This window comes from Rousettus aegyptiacus, unplaced genomic scaffold (assembly GCF_014176215.1).
Source record: "Rousettus aegyptiacus isolate mRouAeg1 unplaced genomic scaffold, mRouAeg1.p scaffold_m13_p_8, whole genome shotgun sequence".
Classification (NCBI taxonomy): Eukaryota; Metazoa; Chordata; class Mammalia; order Chiroptera; family Pteropodidae; genus Rousettus; species Rousettus aegyptiacus.
Window position 1 is genome coordinate 48,558,230 of NW_023416311.1, and position 20,182 is coordinate 48,578,411.

Consider the following 20,182-nt stretch of genomic DNA (forward strand, 5'->3'; position numbering starts at 1 on the left):
CTAAAATTTGAAATATTCACGATGACTCTAGGTGTTTATTTCCCATACATTAAATATTCTATAGTTCTGAAGATTTTCTCATACTTACCAGGCTCTGATTCATATTTATTTATATAAAAAAATAACCACATCTAAAACAGGAGAAATGTGCTTTAATCAAATGCAACAAGCTGGACAAGCTGAATAGTAGATCAAAATAATGTATTTATAGTAGCTACATTGCTAAGTACATTCAGGGTCACTTATGGATTACCAGAGAGTTAGGTGATATAATATAAAATATCAAAAATTTCATAACCCTATGTTTGAACACTAGAAAAAATTAGACCAAAAAAAATTAGGTTCTAGAGACAATAATTATTTGAATGTTTTTAATAGTGAAAAGATTACTTTTTTCTTATTAAAAACAAAATACATCAAAACAAAAATAATCGAATAAAAAGATAAATGTTTTAAAGTAAATAAATAAATAATGACAAGTTAACATGTGCATTTTACATATTCATATATCGGAGATATAGGTATGTATAATATATATGTACCCAAGAACATACATTTACACACACACACACACACACACACACACACACTGAAATTTTCCAATCTCACAACTCTTCATATCCTTTTAAAATTTGTTTGTAAAACTCCCTTTGATTAAAAGAAAAGAAAAGAATAGCAATGTTTTCACCCATGGAGAAAAAAATAAGTTTTTCAGTAAATCTGAACTTAAAACAATTTCAATGAATATAGAATCTCAATATATTTATAATTTGATGATATTGAGTATATCACTCAAAATCTAACTCTGATGTTCAGCATTTAAACCACACACAAATACACATACACACATCTAGAATGTGTATACAAACACATTTTCCTAATTAATAACAAAAAAAACACATATTTTGTTCATTAATAACAATATTTGTTTTTCATTATTCAGAAAATACTTGCTAAATATCTGCTGTATAGCAGGAGCTGTATAGGCCCTCTGAAGTCAACAGTATACAAAACATATCAAAACTCTTTCCCTTGTAGAGATGGCATTCCAATGAGTGAAGACACAAAGTAAAGAAATACTTAATAAAATATGTAGTATGTCATATGGTGACAAATGCTAGGGAATCATAGTGCTCAATAAAAGGGATGGCTATTGCCATACACTAAAGATTTATGTCCCCAAATTCATGCTGAGATCTAATGCCCAACGTGATGATGTTTGGAGGTAGGGCCATTGGGAAGTGGCTAGTTCATAAAGACAGAGTCCTAATGACTGATATAGTGCTCTTATAAAAAAAGACCCCGGAACACCCTTACTCCTTCCAACGTGCAAGGACATAGAAGAAAATGACCATCTGTGAAACAAGAAAATATCACAGATATAGAATCAGCTAGCAACTTGATCTTGTACTTTCCAGCCTTCATAACTGTGAGAAATAAATGTCTATTGTTTATAAGCCACCCAGTCTATGGTGTTCTATTAAAGCATTCTGAGCAGATTAAGATAGCTGTGTTACTGCTAAAGCAAGAAACTTTAATCTAGTAACTGATCATAACTGGAATAGTTCAAAGAGAAAATATGGTAATGTTAATTAAACCTCAACGTTCTGAGGCTTATAACCTAGATATTGGTGTCCTGGAATGATTATTGGGGTATACTTGTATATATGTATATTAAATATTAAATATATTAAATAATTAAATAATATTAAATATATTAAATATTTTTTCACAATCAAATACCTATAGATCATCTAATATAATTTAATTGATTTTCCACCCATTTTTGGATACTTCAACTTTCACAAAGGAAAAATTTGAGAAGTCGAATGATTGACATGAGATACCTTCAGTTGAAAATGAGAAATAGCAGATAATTATTTGTTGAATATAACTACAGTAAATTCCCACACAGGAAATATCAATATCACCTTACAGCAATTTTAAGAGAAGAGATGAAGAAATTTAGAAAAATGTAGCTAAGAAGTGACCTGCAATTTCTCAAAAATAGTTCTTTTGCTTATCCAGATATTTCTTAGATCAATATGCAAAGCCCTAAAAGCCTCTCAGAAGGTTTCGACCTGAATGGAAAGGAATCCAGTAATACCTGCATTTAAAGAATATAATAAAGTGAAAACCTCAAGTCTTACGTATGATGATTGCACATGAGAACCTGAGGCACATCATAGTTTGCAAATTTGCTAAAGTTCATCTTAAGTTAAATAGACAAGTAAACTCTGGGTTTCGAGGACATGGCATTGATTTGCTTTATTTGGCATTATTTATCTGTCAAACATCTTAAATTTTAGAATTTCAAACTCTTCATCTTTATTTTTTTAAATCTGTTTATGTTTTTATCTCTGTAAAAAAATAAGTTTTTTAGTAAATTTGAACTTAAAACAATTTCAATAAATATGCTCAAAACTATGTGTTCAATATTGCTAGTAAAAATCTACAACCGAACTTTCATTATGTATTTAGCACTTATCTTTTGATAAGTTCCTCCAGGACCTAAATGGCTTTATAAAACTTTATGATCAAAATCTTAATTAAAAAAGTCATATAAATCTAAGTGATTGTTTAGAAATGCTTTCCTCTCATAAACATTATAATTTTATCTCAATAAGAAAGATGATCAGGTTAAGGATGATAAAATTATATTAATAGCTAATATTTAATGTCAACCCTGAAATAGTCACTGTACTAAATGCTTTGTGTATAACCTCAATTACAGTTTACAGATTCATCTGGATAGTTGCTCAAAATCACACCTAGTAAGGGAAAAAAAGCAATACTCAAACTCTAAATTATTTCTAAAATGTATATACTTAATCCCTTTTACCCTATCTTGAATTTGAATATGATCAAATTTTCTTTTAAAATGTTTGTGGTTATGGCTAGAGTAAACAATGTAAGTTTCCCAGATCACAGAATAATTTTACTTATGTGAAGTTTTTGACATCTAAAAGTGAAATTACTATAAACATATGAAATTAATCCTTTAGTTTACTGTTGAAAAAATATATATAATATCTAATAGCTGGACAAAATGGAATCTGTTTTTCCAGGTATGGGATTAAACAAAATGCCATTTATCTTTAGAAGGTTGAAAAAAATTTACAAATCTCTAAACTATAATATATTTACTAAAATCAATTAGGACCTTTATGGATTTGCTGAACATAAAGAGGACATCAGTTACTACCCTATTTTTACGCTCTCTCAAAGCCACTCACAGAGATTAGATTCTAAAAAGATTGAAAGTCTCTGTCCAAAATGACATAATAATTCTTGTTTTTAAAACTAGTATTTAGCACATAGTAGGTTTTTAATTCTAAATTTTTATTGCTCGACTATAACTCCAGGAAAGTATTCAGGCTTTAAATCTTACCATAGATATTAATATGATCAGGCCCAGTCTCATCATTCATGTGTAGCACCTGCAGCTTTGCTCAACTGACATTCAACTCTGGATCCAGGAACACAACTATAAGATTTATCTTAAAAGATATTTATTTAGTAATGAGGAGTGAAACAATCAAGTCTTTTCCACAAGGGAAGATAAAACAGTTGTATTTTTTAAAATAGTTTTTCTCTATAATCTTAAATTCTGTTTCTTCCTTTACCCGTAGCTGATTTCGAGATCAAATTTAATTCTAAAGATCAAAGGAAGAACAAAAATATATAAATTTTATATTTTGAAAAATCACTTCTGAAAAGCAACTCTGCACCAGCTTTTAAATTTTTATTTAAGCTACTGCACCTAATTGCCACCAAGCCACTATGGACAGAGCTGTTTGTATCCCAACAGCTGGTGAGGATTACCAGGAGCTGGGTAGGACAGGCTCCTGGGTACAGCTCATGCAGTTGCACATAGAGTTTGTTAAAGACGCCAGTTGCTACATCAACTGCAATGTGAAAGACCCCTGAAGAGGGCAATATGATATATGATCCCTCTGTTCAAATCAGAACAAGAGGCTCAGAGGCTGCACTGAGCCCACTGGGTTCTAGATTGATGCCTGGGTTGACTACTTGGCCCATGTTTATGATCTGAGACTGTAAAAAATGTGTTTGTGCTGTATGCTAAAAAATAAAAATAATAATAATAATTATTTGAGTAAAACATCTATATTATGAAATAAACCATTTCCTAGAATGGATAGTAGTTTTTTAAGGATAATTTCATGTCAGTTGACTTCCTAATTGGCAGTCATAATACGGACAGAGAAAAATGCTGAATAACATTTTTTTCAAGTAGCCCCAATATATATATAGAGAGAGAAATAATACTTACAACTGTATAAATTTTAGTTCTTTACAGTCATTCACCACATATACATACACATGCAAACATGCTGGTACACATACATGCACATACATACACACACACTCAAACACATGCCCCTAAGCTACTACACTTAGAATAGTACCTAAACTAACACTGAGAACAAATATATTTCTTCATAGTATGCTTTTGTTGATTCTGACAGTAAACAAGAGAAGCAAATATTTCATCCAAAAACTATCTGTCCCTAAGTCAGTATTGTAGTTACCCTCCTGCTTTTCCATTACCTCTAACTCCTTCTCATATCCAACAGGTGAAAGATGGAGGATTTTTAGCCTCCTAAGGTCCTCTTACTTTGAGGTGGGTGACCTCAAACTCTAAAAATTAGGAGAATTGAAATATTTTGAATATGGGATTCCAGCTTCTTCTCTGAAGCTTCCTTTGATCCTCCATAGTTAACTCTATATAATATTGGGTATAAAGTAAGCTTCTAATGTCACTGGATGTGTAATGATATTAAGCAGACATCATGATCTCAGGTTCTTTTCAGACTGGAGGATAAAATTAGCTCATCGTATCACAATGATATCAAACTTACATTTTCATAAATAGAATGCATAAATTGTACCGATTAAAGCAAAATAATTACAGTTAAAGAAATGGAAACTAAAGCATCACATAGTCACAGCCAATATTTTTCTGAGAAAGATGATTGATCATGATTATATTTGGATGTTTGGGTTTAGTGGATTCTTTTTAATCGTTACATAAGAATCTACATTTTAGGGAAAAGGGAGTGAAATAGTCTATTAAGGATATATTCCTCAAATAGTTTCTGTGGTAAGCATAATTCTAAATGGCCCCAAGGTTCAGATGTACTGATATCCATGTCTTCTATAATTTCTCTTCTTGACTGTGGGAGGAGCCTTTGAATATGTGGGACAGAATTCTAGTAATTATGTTATGTTATATGACAAAATAATTTTTTTCAGATGCAATTAAAGCTACTAATCACTTATTTTTGACTTAATTAAAAGGGAGATTAATCTGGAAATGTTTGACCTAATCAGGAGAGCCCTGTAAAAAAAATAGCTGAGACCTCCATGGAAGTCATCTATGTTTTTCTGCTGGCCTTGAAAATGTGAGCTGCCAAGTGAGAGTTCCTGTGCAGAGGCCAAATGGCGAGGACCTGAAGGGCACCCTTGGAACTGAGAGTGGTCTCCAAATGATATCTAACAATAAAATGGAACTTCAATCATACAGCCACGAGGAATCAAATTCTGCTAATAAAACCACTTGGATTTGGAAGAGGTCCTCGAACATCAGAAAGGAATGCAGCATGGCAAAAACTTTTATTTCATTCTTGTGAGATCTGAGCAGAGAACCCAGTAAAGTTATGACCAGATTTCTGTTCCACAGAAACTGTGAGACAATACAGGTATGTTGTTTTATACTGTTTAGTTTTTGGTAATTTGTTACATAGTCATAAACTAATATAGAGTCAAACCTTTGGAGTAATCTCCAACTTCTACCTATAGAACTAACCTAAACTATTCCTATTATTTTTAGCATAGTAATCATATTTATTAATTTAAGTCAAAATCTCATTTTTCCTAAAAATAATTCAAGTTTTTTTTTGTAAAGAATATATTTTACACACAAATGTTCAATATATTCCTATCTAGGGAAGGGGACATATTTTCCTCATTTAGGCCCAGATGTAATTTGAATAAATCAATTCCTACTTTTTTACTTTCTAATATGCCTAGTCTTTGATATTTCACTCATTAAAGCATGCTTAATTGTGAAACCTTTAATTAAAACCCAGAGTTGAAAAGTAAACGTTTTATAATGCATGTGGCTGCAAAATTTACAAAGTACATCAGTGCAATGCATAAAGAATTATAGAAATATGCGACCATATATAAGCATAACTACTTGAGGGAAGGAAATATGTGCTGAGGTAAATTTTAGTTTGCTTTGTTTTGTAAATGGGACAATAAAAGAAATATTTTTTTGAGCAAAAAGCAAAATGTATTATTATCTCTGATATTCATCAAAGCTACTTGTAAAGGTTATTTGGCCAACATTCATGAATGTGCTGACCAGGGAGCGATTGATACTATTTGCAAAACATACTTCAGTTTGCTATTAGGGATACCTCGATTTTTTTTCCTGCTCACAAAGAGCTTGTCTCTTAGCTGGATGGTAGTTAGTGTTTTCTTGCTCAGAAATAGCTCACTCCTGACTCAAAATGTTAATCAATAAGGATAGATAATTGAGATAAATCTATAACATGTTTTTTATCTTTTTTTTTTTTTACATATTTTACATGTGGGAAATCACAACACTGCAAAAGAAGTAACTATTCTTCATATGTTTTCACTGTGTATGAATAAAAAGGAGTATGATTTCCTGCCTCCCACTTCTCTGCTGATAAATGTTCACAAAATAACTAACAATCTATTAAGCTGCTACAATGGGCAAGCCTGTTGTGTACATTGATCTTATATTTCTTTTTTTTTTTAATTTTAATTTTTTCAATTAGAATTGACATTAAATATTATTTTATATTAGTTTCAGGTGTACAGCATAGAGGTTAGACATTTATATAATTTATGAAGTGATCTCCCTGATTAGTCTAGTACCCACCTGGCATTATAAATAGTTGTTACAATATTGTTGACTATATTCTCTATGCTATACTTTACATCCCTTTGGCTATTTTGTAATTACCAATTTGTATTTATAATCGTTTCACTTTTTTCACCCAGCTCCATAACCCCCCATTCCACCTGGCAATTACCAGTTTGTTCTCTGTATCTATGAGTCTGTTTTCGAGTTATTTATGTTGTTCTTTAGATTCCACATATAAGTGAAATTGTATGATATTTTTCTTTCTCTCTCTGACATTTCTCTTAGCACAATATCCTCTAGGTCCATCCATGTTTTTGCAGATGGCAAGATTTCATTATTTTATGGCTGAATAATATTCCATTGTATATATGTATCACTTCTTTATTCAATCATCTACTGATGGGCACTTAGGGTGCTTCCATATCTTGGCTATTGTAAATAGTTCTATAATGAACATAGAGGTGCATACATCTTTTCAAATTAGTGTTTTGTTTTTGGGGTGAATACCCAGAAGTGGAATTGCTGGGTCATGAGGTAGTTCTGTTTATAATTTTTTGAGGAAACTCAAAACTTTTTTCCATAACGGCTGTACCAATTTTCAATCCCACCCACAAGGGTTCCCTTTTCTCCACATCCTGGGCAGTACTTGTTTGTTGATTTACTAATGATAGCCATTTTGACTGGTGTAAGGTGCTATCTTATTGTGGTTTTAATTTGCATTTCTCTGATGACTTGTGACAAGCATCTTTTCATGTGTCTACTGGCCATCTATCTGCATGTCAGATTTTTTGCCCATTTTTTGGATGTGATTGTTTTGTGTTTTTTTTTTTTTGATGTATGAGTTCTTTACAAATTTTAGATGTTAACCCCTATATTAGATGTATAATTGGTGAATATCTTCTTTGAGTCAGTAGGTTGTCTTTTCATTTTATTGGTGATTTCTTTGCTGTGCAAAAACTTTTAGTCAAATTTGTTTATTTTTTATTTTGTTTCCCCTGCCCTAGAAGGTATATCAAAAATATATATATATAAATATAAATATATAAATATAAATATAAATATAAATATAAAAATATATATATATATAAATATATATATATATTACTAAGAATAATTTCGGAGATTCACTGCCTATGTTTTCTTCAAGGAGTTTTATGACTTCAGGTCTTATATTTAAGTCTTTAATCCATTTTGAGTTTATTCTTGTATATAAGAAGGAGGTCTAGTTTCATTATTTTGCATGTATTTGTCCAGTTTCCCAACACCATTCATTTAATAGATTCTTTATGCCATTGTATACTCTTGGCTCCTTGCCATAGATTAAATAACCACACAGGCATGAATTTATTTCTGAGCTCTCAATTCTGTTCCATTGATCTATGTGTCTGCTTTTTATGCCATTACCATGCTGTTTTGATTACTATAGCCTTGTGGCATAGTTTGATATCAGGTAGCATGATACCTCCAACTTTGTTCTACTTTCTCAAAATTGCCATGGGTATTTAGGGTATTTAGTTGCATTGCTATTTAGGATATTTTATGGTTTCATAAAAACTTTAGAATTATTAGTTCTAGTTCTGTGAAAAATGTTATTGGTATTTTGATATGGATTGCATTGAATCTATAGATTTATTTAGGTAGTATGGATATTTTAATGGGTATGGTATATGTTTCCATTTATTTGTATCTCCTTCAATTTATTTCTTCAATGACATAATTTCCCAAACACAGGTCTTTTACCTCCTTGGTTAAATTTATTTCTAGGTATTTTATATTTTTTGGTGCAATTATAAATGAAATTGTTTTCTTAATTTCTATGATAGTTCATTATTGGTGTATAGAAATGGAACTGATGTCTGAATATTAATTTTGTATCCTACTACTTTACTGAGTTGATCAGTAATCCCTAGGGTCCCCTATATATAGTATTATGTCACCTGCAGGTAATGACAATTTTATTTCTTCTTTTCCAATTAGATGCTTTCTATTTCTTTTTCTTGTCTGTTTGCTGTGTCTGGGATACTATGTGTGAATGAAAGTGGTGAAAGCAGACATTCTTATCTAATTCCTGATCTTAAGGAAAACACTTTTGGCTTTTCCCCTGTTGAGTATAATGTTAGCTGTGGGTTTGTCATATATGCACTTTATTATGTTGAGGTATATTCCCTATATTCCCACTTTTTTGAGAGTTTTTATTATAAATAGATGCTAGATTTTGTCAAATGCTTTTTCTGTGTATATTGATATAATCATATGATTTCTATCTTTCAATTTGTTAATGTGGTGTATCACATTAATCGATTTGCAGATATCGAAACAACTTTGCAATCCCTTGCTCTCTCTCTCTTCTTCTGGTACCCTATGATGCAGATATTGGTTCGTTTGATGTCCCAGAAGCCTCTTAAACTTTCCTCATTTAAATTTTTTTTTTCTTTTTACTGATTGGATATTTTCTGCTACTTTGTCTTCTAAATCTCTGATTCAATGCTCTGTTTCATCCCATCTACTGTTAATTCTTTCTAGTGTATTCTTCATTTCAGTTATCATATTCTTCATTTCTGACTGGTTCTTTTTTATAGTTTCTATGTTGTTTTTAATGCTTACTACCTCTTTGCAGAAGCTCTCACCGAGATCATTTGTTATTCCCTTAAGTTCTTTGAGCATCTTTATAACCAGTGTTTTGAACTCTATATCTGATAATTTGCTTGTCTCCATTTCATTTAGCTCTTTTTCTCGAGTTTTTTCCTGGTTTTTTCATTTAAAACATATTTCTTTATTTTTCTTTTTTTCCTGATTTTTTGTGTTCATTTCTAGTATTAGGTAGATCTGCTATGTCTTCTAGTCTTAGCAGGATGGCCTTATATAATAGATGTTCAGTGTGGCTCTGTGGCATGGTCTCCGTGATCACCCGTAGTAGGTTCTTCAGGAGTGCCCCTTGGTGTGGTCGTATGTGCCCTCCTGTTGTATTTCAGTCATGATCATTGTTTCACATGAGTAGGATTGACTCTTAGACCGGCTATGAGAATTGGCCATGACTACAATATACAAGCTGCTGACCCCATGAGTGGTGCTCACCTCAGTGGATTTATGTGACAGTTGAGACCATAGTTTGAGTATTACACGTGTGTGGCTAATTAGGTGGTATCCCGTTGAGGTCTAATGCCGGCCTCTGGATGTGTTGGTTCTGGAGCCCCTTGTGCTGGCCTTGGTGTGAGCTGAGACTTTTGTGAGTGGCCGCAGGCTCAGCAGTGTCAATGTATCTGAATCTGCACCAACTTGAGGACAACACTTGTCCTACTCTAATGACTCTCTGAGACTCCACCTTGTGAACTCTAGTAACCTCTGGGACTTTTGTTAACAACAAGAACAACAAAAAATCCGTGCAAACTGTCTTAAGCAACAAAGGAATATATTGACTCATATAAGCACAAACCCAAAGAATGATGCTGGCTCCTGGTTTCTTTCTACCTTCTTCAATGTGTTGACATCATTCTGTGGCTGTACATAATGGCAAAATATGTGGAGACAACTAATACCACCTTGTTTAATTCCAGTGGAAGGGAGATCTTTTCTTAAGGTAGTCTTAAAAAGCCTTGAGAGTCACTTTGCTCAGACTAGTTTAGATTGTGATTAACCCTAAATGAATCATATGACCAGGAAATGTCATTCATGGATGGGCCTGTTAAAGCAGAGCCTCAGTTTCAGGCCACATAGACTGAGAATGGAAAATAGATGGAACACCAAATGAAAAGTTAGGCTGTCTCACGAAGAAAGAGGAGAAGATAGTGGGAAACCAAATAATAACAGTCTGCTGAGCTTGTATTTTTTTGTGAAAGTTTTATTCTAATGGGATTTATTTATTTCTAAACATTCCAAGCATTATCAGACTTTAAGAACCATTATTGTTTAATGTAAGTCATTTTTCTGTATAACTGCAGTCTCCATACTTCTTTTTATATTAGCTTTTTCCATCTTTGACTGTTATCTACCACCTGCAGGTATTTAGCCCTGGGTTGTAATAAGCATTGTTCAGAGACTGTGTTTCAGAAGCTTGATGGCAGTCTTTCTCCCTTGTCCCATTCAAAGGTGCACTCAAGCATTTCTCATTAATGGTTTAAGAAGAGAGATGGAATGTCTAAATCAGTAAAACGAATAATTAAATGTGATATTTACTTGATGCTATGTTGCTGAGATATTTTCAGGAAGATTCTAGAATTACGATTTTTCTAGAATTTCTTTGTCAAAACACTTAGAGTTTGAAAAGCTGAACTGCAGTGATGAAGCCATGTAATAGCCTTCAATTCCATAGTCATTTGCTTCCATTTGCACATTTAAATTTGTAGCAGAAATCTAAATGTTTGGCTTAATTGCCCCACTATGAAATACAGAGATTTATGAAAAGACGCTAACGGTCTGTCCCTGTGCCATCATTGAAAAGGCTCACTGGGTATTCAATAATAGGAAAGAAAAAAAGCATAAGTATAAAGAGGCAAAAATTACATTTAAATCGACATAGCAAAAGGTTTTCATGATACAAAGAAAAATTAAATCAAACAGTGGGGTTCTATTCAATTGAGGCCTTTAAGGAAATGGGCAAGATGTAATATTCTTTATTTGTCAGACAAGTGACATAGTTAATCAGTGATAATTCCTCTGAATTGGCCTCTCAGTCATGTCAGTTAATTAAAGTGCATTCTCATATATACTGACCAAACCCCTCTACGTGGTGGGTAGGCAGAGAAATAAAAGGCATATATAGTGGGTCTCTCTCCTACTTGGAAAAAGAAATCAATACTGATTTAGTTGTAGCAAAATTGAGCTATTTTGTCTGCAGTCTTTTTATCTGCAAGGCCCCCTGGCCATCAGTGTGGGAAAACATTCATGGAACAAATGCATTTAGCAGGAGTAATCATTATCATTGTGAAGTGCTTATCAGAAATGAAGACAAAATGCAATTAGGCTAGATTTATAGTTGGACCAATAATTACCATTCAGATGTTTCAGCTGAATGGAAAATACATGATTCCAAACTATGACATTTGTGTTCGATTGCTTTCTCCTCCTTTTTCTTGTGATCTCTAACCCTCCTCCATTTTTTCTTTTCTTTTTTTTTTTCATTTATAAAATATGTCAGTCATGATGTAGCACAGCTGAATAATTGTCATAGAGTCAAATGCTTGCAGATGGTTAATGGAAACAGAAAATTAAATGAACAGCAGTAAAGAAACTCATACAAAATTAAAGAACTCTATTGCAAATTTAAAGGGTCATTTGGTTTCATCAAAAATCAAATAATATGAATATGTTATCCTCTGCATGAAAGAGACTATGTTAAATTGTTTTGAGAGCTGAAAAATGAGCAATCAATGGTATGCTAATGAAATTTGTGGAAAAAAAAAAATCATGCACTATTGAAATATGCCATAAATTATCATTTAGTCCCTGCACAGGAAGGCCTACTTTGGGGGATCAATTTTTTTTTTTTCCTTGAGCTTCTTGTTTACTTAAATTATTGAAATGATGATAGGATTTGAAATGAGTTAAGATTGTCACTAAAAAGGAGTGAAAGTAGAATTAAACTAAGCAGACCTCTCTCAGTTGCCAAAAAAAAAAAAGGGGGAAAGAAAGAAAGAAAAAGAATACTGCCCCTCCCACCAAACTAGTTCCCCTTTCAAAAGTGTGTTGTCTGAGATTTTTTTGCTCATATGACAGAAACCCAACAATTCACAACACATTCATGATATGTCTAAAGAACAGAATCAATGGCCCCATTGACCTGCAAGGACTTAAGACGGTTTAGGCCAACTAAGCTCTCATGTGCCTGGCATTTTTGAAATAGTATATAATTGGCAAAACTTTTGTGAAAAGAAAAGCCGTCTTTCTGGAGAAGCATTAGATATGATGTTATATAGTATCATTCAGAAGTGGATTTCTGTTACAAATTCTTTAAGAATAGATTTTGAGATTACAAAGCATTACATCCTTTATTCGCTCCTTTTTATTTTTTATTATCCTCTCTATTCTCCAGGAAACCCAAAAGTCAATATGAAATGTCTTTTGTCCATCAAAAAAATGGTTTTCATCTTTGATGGCTGCTCATATCAAAGGGAAAGAAAAATAAAGACATATAATTGACCCTTCATTGAAAATAACTCAGACATATGTGACATTGCCTTGAATGACTTATCTAATAGCTGAATATTTTTAATGACTAACAAAATCTTAGAGGGTGTTTGAAAGTGAATCAGTTTTTCACATGAAAAAACAAAGCTAAAAAAATAAATATTTCTAAAGAATAGCTTTAAAAAGGTTAAGATAAAACATGTTGTTTTTTAATAAATCCCTTAAGATTATTCATAGTCTTTTCAAATGCAAAACAAAATATATTTTATCTCACACCAATGAGAAAGAAATAATATTATAAACATACAGGTTTTTCTTTTCAATTATCCTTGATGATTTAAACCATTAGAAATATCTTAGTTTTGTTTTCTCTCAAAGTCGTCGGTGATTGTATGTAAAATTTATGCAGAAATTAAAATATTGATTCAATTTTCCATTTGACTAAGTACAAAATACCTTATTTTAAATTATACCTAGCAAAGATAAAGTTTAGTTGTTTGTTATATTACGTGAAAGTAAGATACTAACAAAATAGCTCAACAATTTGAATAGTTTGTATGTGTAAGTTATAATGAAATGTCTAGTTTTATTGAGCTAAAACATGTTTCTATATATTTTTCAAATATTACTCAAATTTTAAAAATTTCCTGCCCTTTTTCTAACTAAAGCTCTTTATTACATCTATTTTTACATAATAAATATTGTCATTTTAAATCCAGACATCCAAATATTAAATATAGAAGCATTACCTATACGATACCCAACGAGAGTACTTGTTGAAAATTTATCACTAAAAAATAATTACTGTAGATGAAATTTGTAGCAAGGAATTTGCCATGAGTCCCACTCTTCAGTTTTTTATACATTAAAAATTTTAACTATTTTTTAACTTTTCACATAGAAATGAAATTTTTTAAAAAGCAGAAGCAAACATCTTTATTTTGCTATATTTAACTACAATTTCTAAAAATATCCCAGCCCTACTAAAGGACTGTTTTCGATACTTCTGTTCAATGCAAAGTAAATTTCATATAGATACAGTACAGTGCATTGATGTGGTTAAAACTTCATATATCTTGATAAATATGTTCCCTTTTTGATTAAGTGCATTCCCTTAAATGAATATGTATTTCAGCTGCAAGTTTAAGAAGATAATAAACATTTATAGTAGTATTCAGAATGCCCTTCTGGGTATAGAACGGTACTAGAGACTAGGAAAGACATTTGTTCAGTAGTTTGAGATTCTGTAGATGAAACAAGTCTAACATGAAATAAGAACAAAACTAAATATAAGTACAATGTAATTTTCAAGAGGTGTCAACATCTAAAAAGTTGCAAGAACATTAGAGTGAAAAGTATGTTACCCTGCCCAGTTCCACCTTCATAACTAGGCCACTCGTTATCCCAGCTGCCAGGAATGTCTGCCAGTGACAGCTCACGGCTGAGGTTCTCCTCTGGCATTACCCTTCACCTAAGGGAGCTGCCTCACAAAATTGTTTGCCTTCACCTTAGTCTGCATCTGGTGGTTAATGTGTGTATACAGTATCGGCATGCTTGCCTCAATTCCAGGCATCTCTAAAAGGACACCCCAGTGTCAATGCTCCCTGTGGGATCAGATAAAGCCATTGTTATTACCTCTTTAATTTGTCCAATACTACTTTCTTTGTTTCATCACTGAGGGTTGCTTGAGAGCAAGTCTCAATAAATTTAATACATCCAGGCAGATCTTAGACTAAGAGTCTGGTTTCCAGTAACCTGATCTAAGAGAGAGACCTTAATTTGAACCTGAGTGATAGGCAGCATTTGTATGATTAGAAAGATGAAGGGAAAGCATCATAGCCTGGTGTAGCATGGACTACACAAACCAACGTAAAAAAATGGAAGTGATTTGTTGTGTTTGTAAGATGGTGAAGAGACTCCGGTCTGACAATCTGAAGGATTTGAAGGGCATTATTTGAAATGAGAATGGAGAAGATGGATGTCAATAGAATGTGAAAAGTATTAAAAGCCATGTAAAGGATTTGAATTTTATTGAGTTGATGTTTGCAAGTCACTTTAAGACTCAGATAAAAATGCAGTGTTTAAGGAAGCTTGGTATGGCACAGATATGCAGTATGAAATAGAATCAGGAATTACACCACAAAATCAAGTCTTACGAAAGACGATGACAACAGAAAGGAAGAACAAATCTCTTTCCCTCCTCCCAACTTGTTGTGTGTGTGTGTGTGTGTGTGTGTGTGTGTGTGTGTGTGTGTGTGTGTTGTGGAAAAAGAGGAAAACCAGCCTGCATATACTTTGTAATGAAGCACTGGGAAGGTATGAACAGGTCTTTTGATGACTCCCCTGTTGTGAATTGTTTTGCCAGATCTACAATCAAAGAGATAAATTACCTGGTATATTTTTTCCTTTCATTGCATATTTCCTATTTCTATCTTGTGGAGATATTAATGAAAAAATAAAACAAATATAGGGAGAAAGCCAGAGGAAGAAACGGGATAATCAAAGGACCTGGATAATGGTACATAAACTAAATGATTGACTAGTGACATAACTGAGATTTCATTGTTTTTCTTTAACTCAACCTGAACTCTATGTTCAAATCATCTCCTCAGGTTACAAACTGAATTACAAAACACCAAGTGAAATAGTAAATTTACTATAATTGAATTCTTCAGCATACCTCAAATAAGACACTAGGCTCTTACCATGAACCTTGTACCTTGGGACACTTTTCAATGTCATTCTTTCCAAATAAGAGCAGTATAAGTCTGTCTTTGAACATGACAAAATCCATCATTTTTCAGTGAATTAACAAATGCATCAGCAGATTGTTATGAATACCCAAATAAAAATCCTAGCACCAAGTTCCTAAAATTCTCATTATTACTCTTATGTCCTATAGATCCTTCTGTTACTTATTTGTAATTTCTTCAAAGTTAGGATGATGTCAACTTCAGATTATATCTCCACATATACGGATGAAAATTAACATGGCCAAAATTATTTCAAATCACAAATAATATATTTGTTCTTTAGAACAAAACTGAGGCCACCCTCACAGATTCGAAGAGCACTTTACTGACCTAGAAGCCCACGAAACAAAAATTTTATATTGCTACGGGGCTCCTCTAAATTTTCGTCTTCCTAAGAAACTAGTTATCCAAATTCATTGGTTTCAAGATTTCAGTGTAATAGCTTTCAAATTTAAATGGTTGCTCTTCCTTTTTAATTTACCTTCTTAAATAATCCAATATAAACTCAATATCTAAGCATCTCTAAGTAATGCTGAGGAAAAGAAGGGTAGAATAGAATACTTACTTGAAACTTCTTTATGACATTAAATTGTCATTAACTTAATTAACCTAGTAGTTCTAAATGTGAATCTGAGCCTCTTATTTTCTAGAAATTCATCCTCGTTCGATTATGAAAAGATTGATTTCTAACAAATCTTTTATTAAAAAAATAAATAAGCAAACAAAACCTTATTCAAAACTTGAAAAGGACATGATTTTCTTTCACGAGTCATTGACTTTTACTAATATTATCGAATAGCAATGATGTTGCACAATACATAATATAAGGTGGGCATGTAATACTGAACAATATTATAGTCTGTTGTTCTTTCTACCTAGGAGTCTAAAAGTGTGTTTTGACTTGATTTTGCAGTAAAGCAAAGAGAATGATATCAATGCTTTTCTCCTATTTCCTTGTCATAACTGTAAAAATGATTTTAAACAAAATGATAATAGGATATATTACATAATATGAAAATTAATCAGAGGATTCTGATATTGCTCTGGCCATTTGATGCTCTAAATCCATTCTGACAGCTACATTGCTCTTGGAGATTCAAGGTTGATTTTTGGAATTCAAGTTAGGCAATCCATGCCTGAAAATCTTAGGATCATCCCAAACTCTTTTCATACTAACTCCTCCCCCTACTATTGATGTATGTAGGGTTTATGCAAGAAGGTCAAAGGGGATTAGAGACCTTTGAAAATTCACTTGTCACCAAAGTGAGAAAAAAATGGTTTTTTGGAATCTAAGTTAAAGGAGAAGAGATTTATCAGATGGAATAGGTAACAGCGATTTTCTTCAATCTAGGTCATTTTGATTATGCTACTGAATGTTCTATGAAATCTATCAGGTTTTCAGAAAACCATAGCAAGATTGCCAGAATTAAAGGCTTCTATATTCAAAATGGAATTAAATAATAAAACAAAATTATGTGGAACTGTGGACATTTAATAATATAATAAAGGGTTAGGGACCCAAACTGTGTGCTTACTTAGATAATTACAGCAGATAATTTACTTTGAGAATCAATCAGTGTTTTTCAGGTGTTTAAAAATTATTCCAATCAAAGTGTCATTGGCTTAATTTTAAAAACAAAATTTTTATCTTAGATTTACTATTTGTGATTGGACTAAAATTTTCAAGGCTATTGAAATTTAAATGAATGATCTCATCATGGCTAAATTGTATTTGGTAATTTAATATGCAGACAAAACATAATGAAATATAGGTCCAACAATTGTTTGGAGCCATTTTAGGATATGACAATTTGATAATGAGTGTAAATAATAATAAAAATGAAAATTATTCACAGGGCACTATATAGGCAGAATTGGTTGAAAGCACAGTATAAAACATAATTTTACATTATATCAACTCGTTCACATCATTTAATATAGTAATCCTAAATAATCTTCTGTGTCTTGGAACTTCCTTTTAGATTTGCCTGAAATTTGCCTCATATAGTCATTTCCTTGAATTTAACAACAAAAATATGAAAATATTTAATCAACTTCTTATTTAATTTTAACTGTGGCTTTGTGAAAGAGACCTGTATTTGATATGTCTGATAAACAGAAAATCATATCTTTGGCCTGTGCCTGATTCATCTAATAATTAGATGATGGAGTTATAGCAAATTACGAAACATTTATAGATCTTAGATATGAAAGTGAATTTAGCATTAAGGTAGTTTGCAGTTTAGAAGTTTTATATTCTAAAACTTGTAAACACATTGCCTTCAAGACAGGTGAATTTTCTTGAGCTTTTAGGGAAAGGATTCTAGAAGATATCAGAGACTTTGGGAGGTGAGTGATGCTTCAATGTCAGAAAACACATCCCATTAACTTGAGAGAGTAAGGACAGGACAATGAATTATGTGGGGAAAAAGTTCCAGAGAAAAATATCTAATAATTCTACCAACTTCATGGAAGGACAAGATAGTATATACCTGATACCACATATGCCCTAAGAGGCAGAACAACAGAGCTTTCAAGTTGTCTTTCTCTAGGGGACCCCTGGTCACTAATTGCAACCTCTCTGCCAACTCAGTAGCACTAATTCTACTCCTCTTCCATCTCAATTCAAGCTTTGGTAATAAATGTCTTACCAGATATAACAAGTGTTTTTGGGCAACCCTATCTTAGGGCAGCTGGAATTATTAGCAGCCCTCAAAATATTACTTGGTTTGTATTTACAAATCTAAACATCGATGACAGAGAACAATTAATTACTCTAGTCTTAAAAAAAGTCTTGCTTGATTTCCTGAAAGAAATACCCATAAATACATCCTTGTGGATACATTCAATTTAATTTACTCACAAACTTAAAAACTATCCCTTTATGGTTATTGCAATTTATTGTGAATCATGAAAATTTCTTTACAAAAATACAGCTGCCAAAGTGTCAGTGCTTAAGTCATTGTGTAGCGGTTGTAGAGCTATCTAATTCAATTTGTAGACATATCATTAAATAGAAATTGGTTTTGAAATGACTGCTCAGCACAAAGCATTGTTCACATTAGTTCTTTTCTGAAGATCTCTGACTAGTCTTATTTGCTTAATCATGCTAAAAAGTTGTAGGTAGATCTGTGAATCAGTTTTTCAATAACAAATCTACTGAAGCTTCAGATTTAGATTTCTTTACACACTGATGCTGTAATAGGTTTATAAAATGAGCCTTGCAAATGCCTTAAGGGTACCTAAAATATTGTTTACTCAGAATAGTGGATGACAGAAATAAACTTGTTTAACTTCGGGTTAATTCTAGGAAAATCCTATATTCATCCTGTCATTAAGGAACTGAACCAACTGAAGAATAGTCTAATACTTCTTTAGAAGGGCTATATACTGAAGATATGCAATAAAAATATTTTTAATGGGCAAAAATAATTTTCTTTAGTGTTGGACATTTTTATGGACTTAGAGTCAAGATTTATAAGTCTTTCTTTAATTTACATTTTTCATAATTTTCCATGAGTAAGAAACTAACCACCATTCATTTGAGACAGAAAGGAAAATAACTTTTAATCTTGAATTAACTGCGTGGCAAAGTAAAAATTGTTATGGTATATTTGCTACTTAGACTCAAGGAGTACAAAAACATTTTGAATTATTTTATCACAAAAAAGACATGTGACCAACGTTCTTGTCCTACATAGTAGAAGAAAATGCTGCACTGAAAAGATTTATCTTACCACTTTAGATCAATATCTAACCACCTGAAATTTGTCATGCATGTATCATTTTTAAGGAGCCAGAGGAATTTACTTGTAAAATATAAAACTGAACTTTTTTGAAAAAAATCCCCCATTGCATCCTATTTCTACACATATGCAAAATTCTCATAATCCAACATAAATTTATGAATGTGTTTTTCCAAGGGATAGGAAAAATGATAACTAGTAAGTTGTCATAACTAATTACTGTGTAGTAATATAATGAGTATCTATTATCTTTTACTATTATTGACACTAACACCAAGCTTTCCTTTTGTAGAACCACCCCTACCTCCGTACATCATTTTTACTACATGATAGTAGTAAAATGTCACTGCATGATAGAGGTCAGAAACCCAAAGAATACATTCCCCAGATTTCTTTGCAGTTTGAATTTGGATTGTGGCTCAGCTTCCGTGAAGTACACATATGGCAGGAAATTTGGAAAGAATTTATGGGATGAGAATATTCCCATTCTTTAGCTGATATTTGACATGGAACTTTTTTTTTTTTTTTTTTTTTTTTGCTGTTAAGTCTTGTGACTAAAGTAGCTACAGTCCTCTACTCAATAGTTTTGATGGTAGCTTTCTGGATTCTAGGTAATAGCAGGGGCAATGTGATTTGCA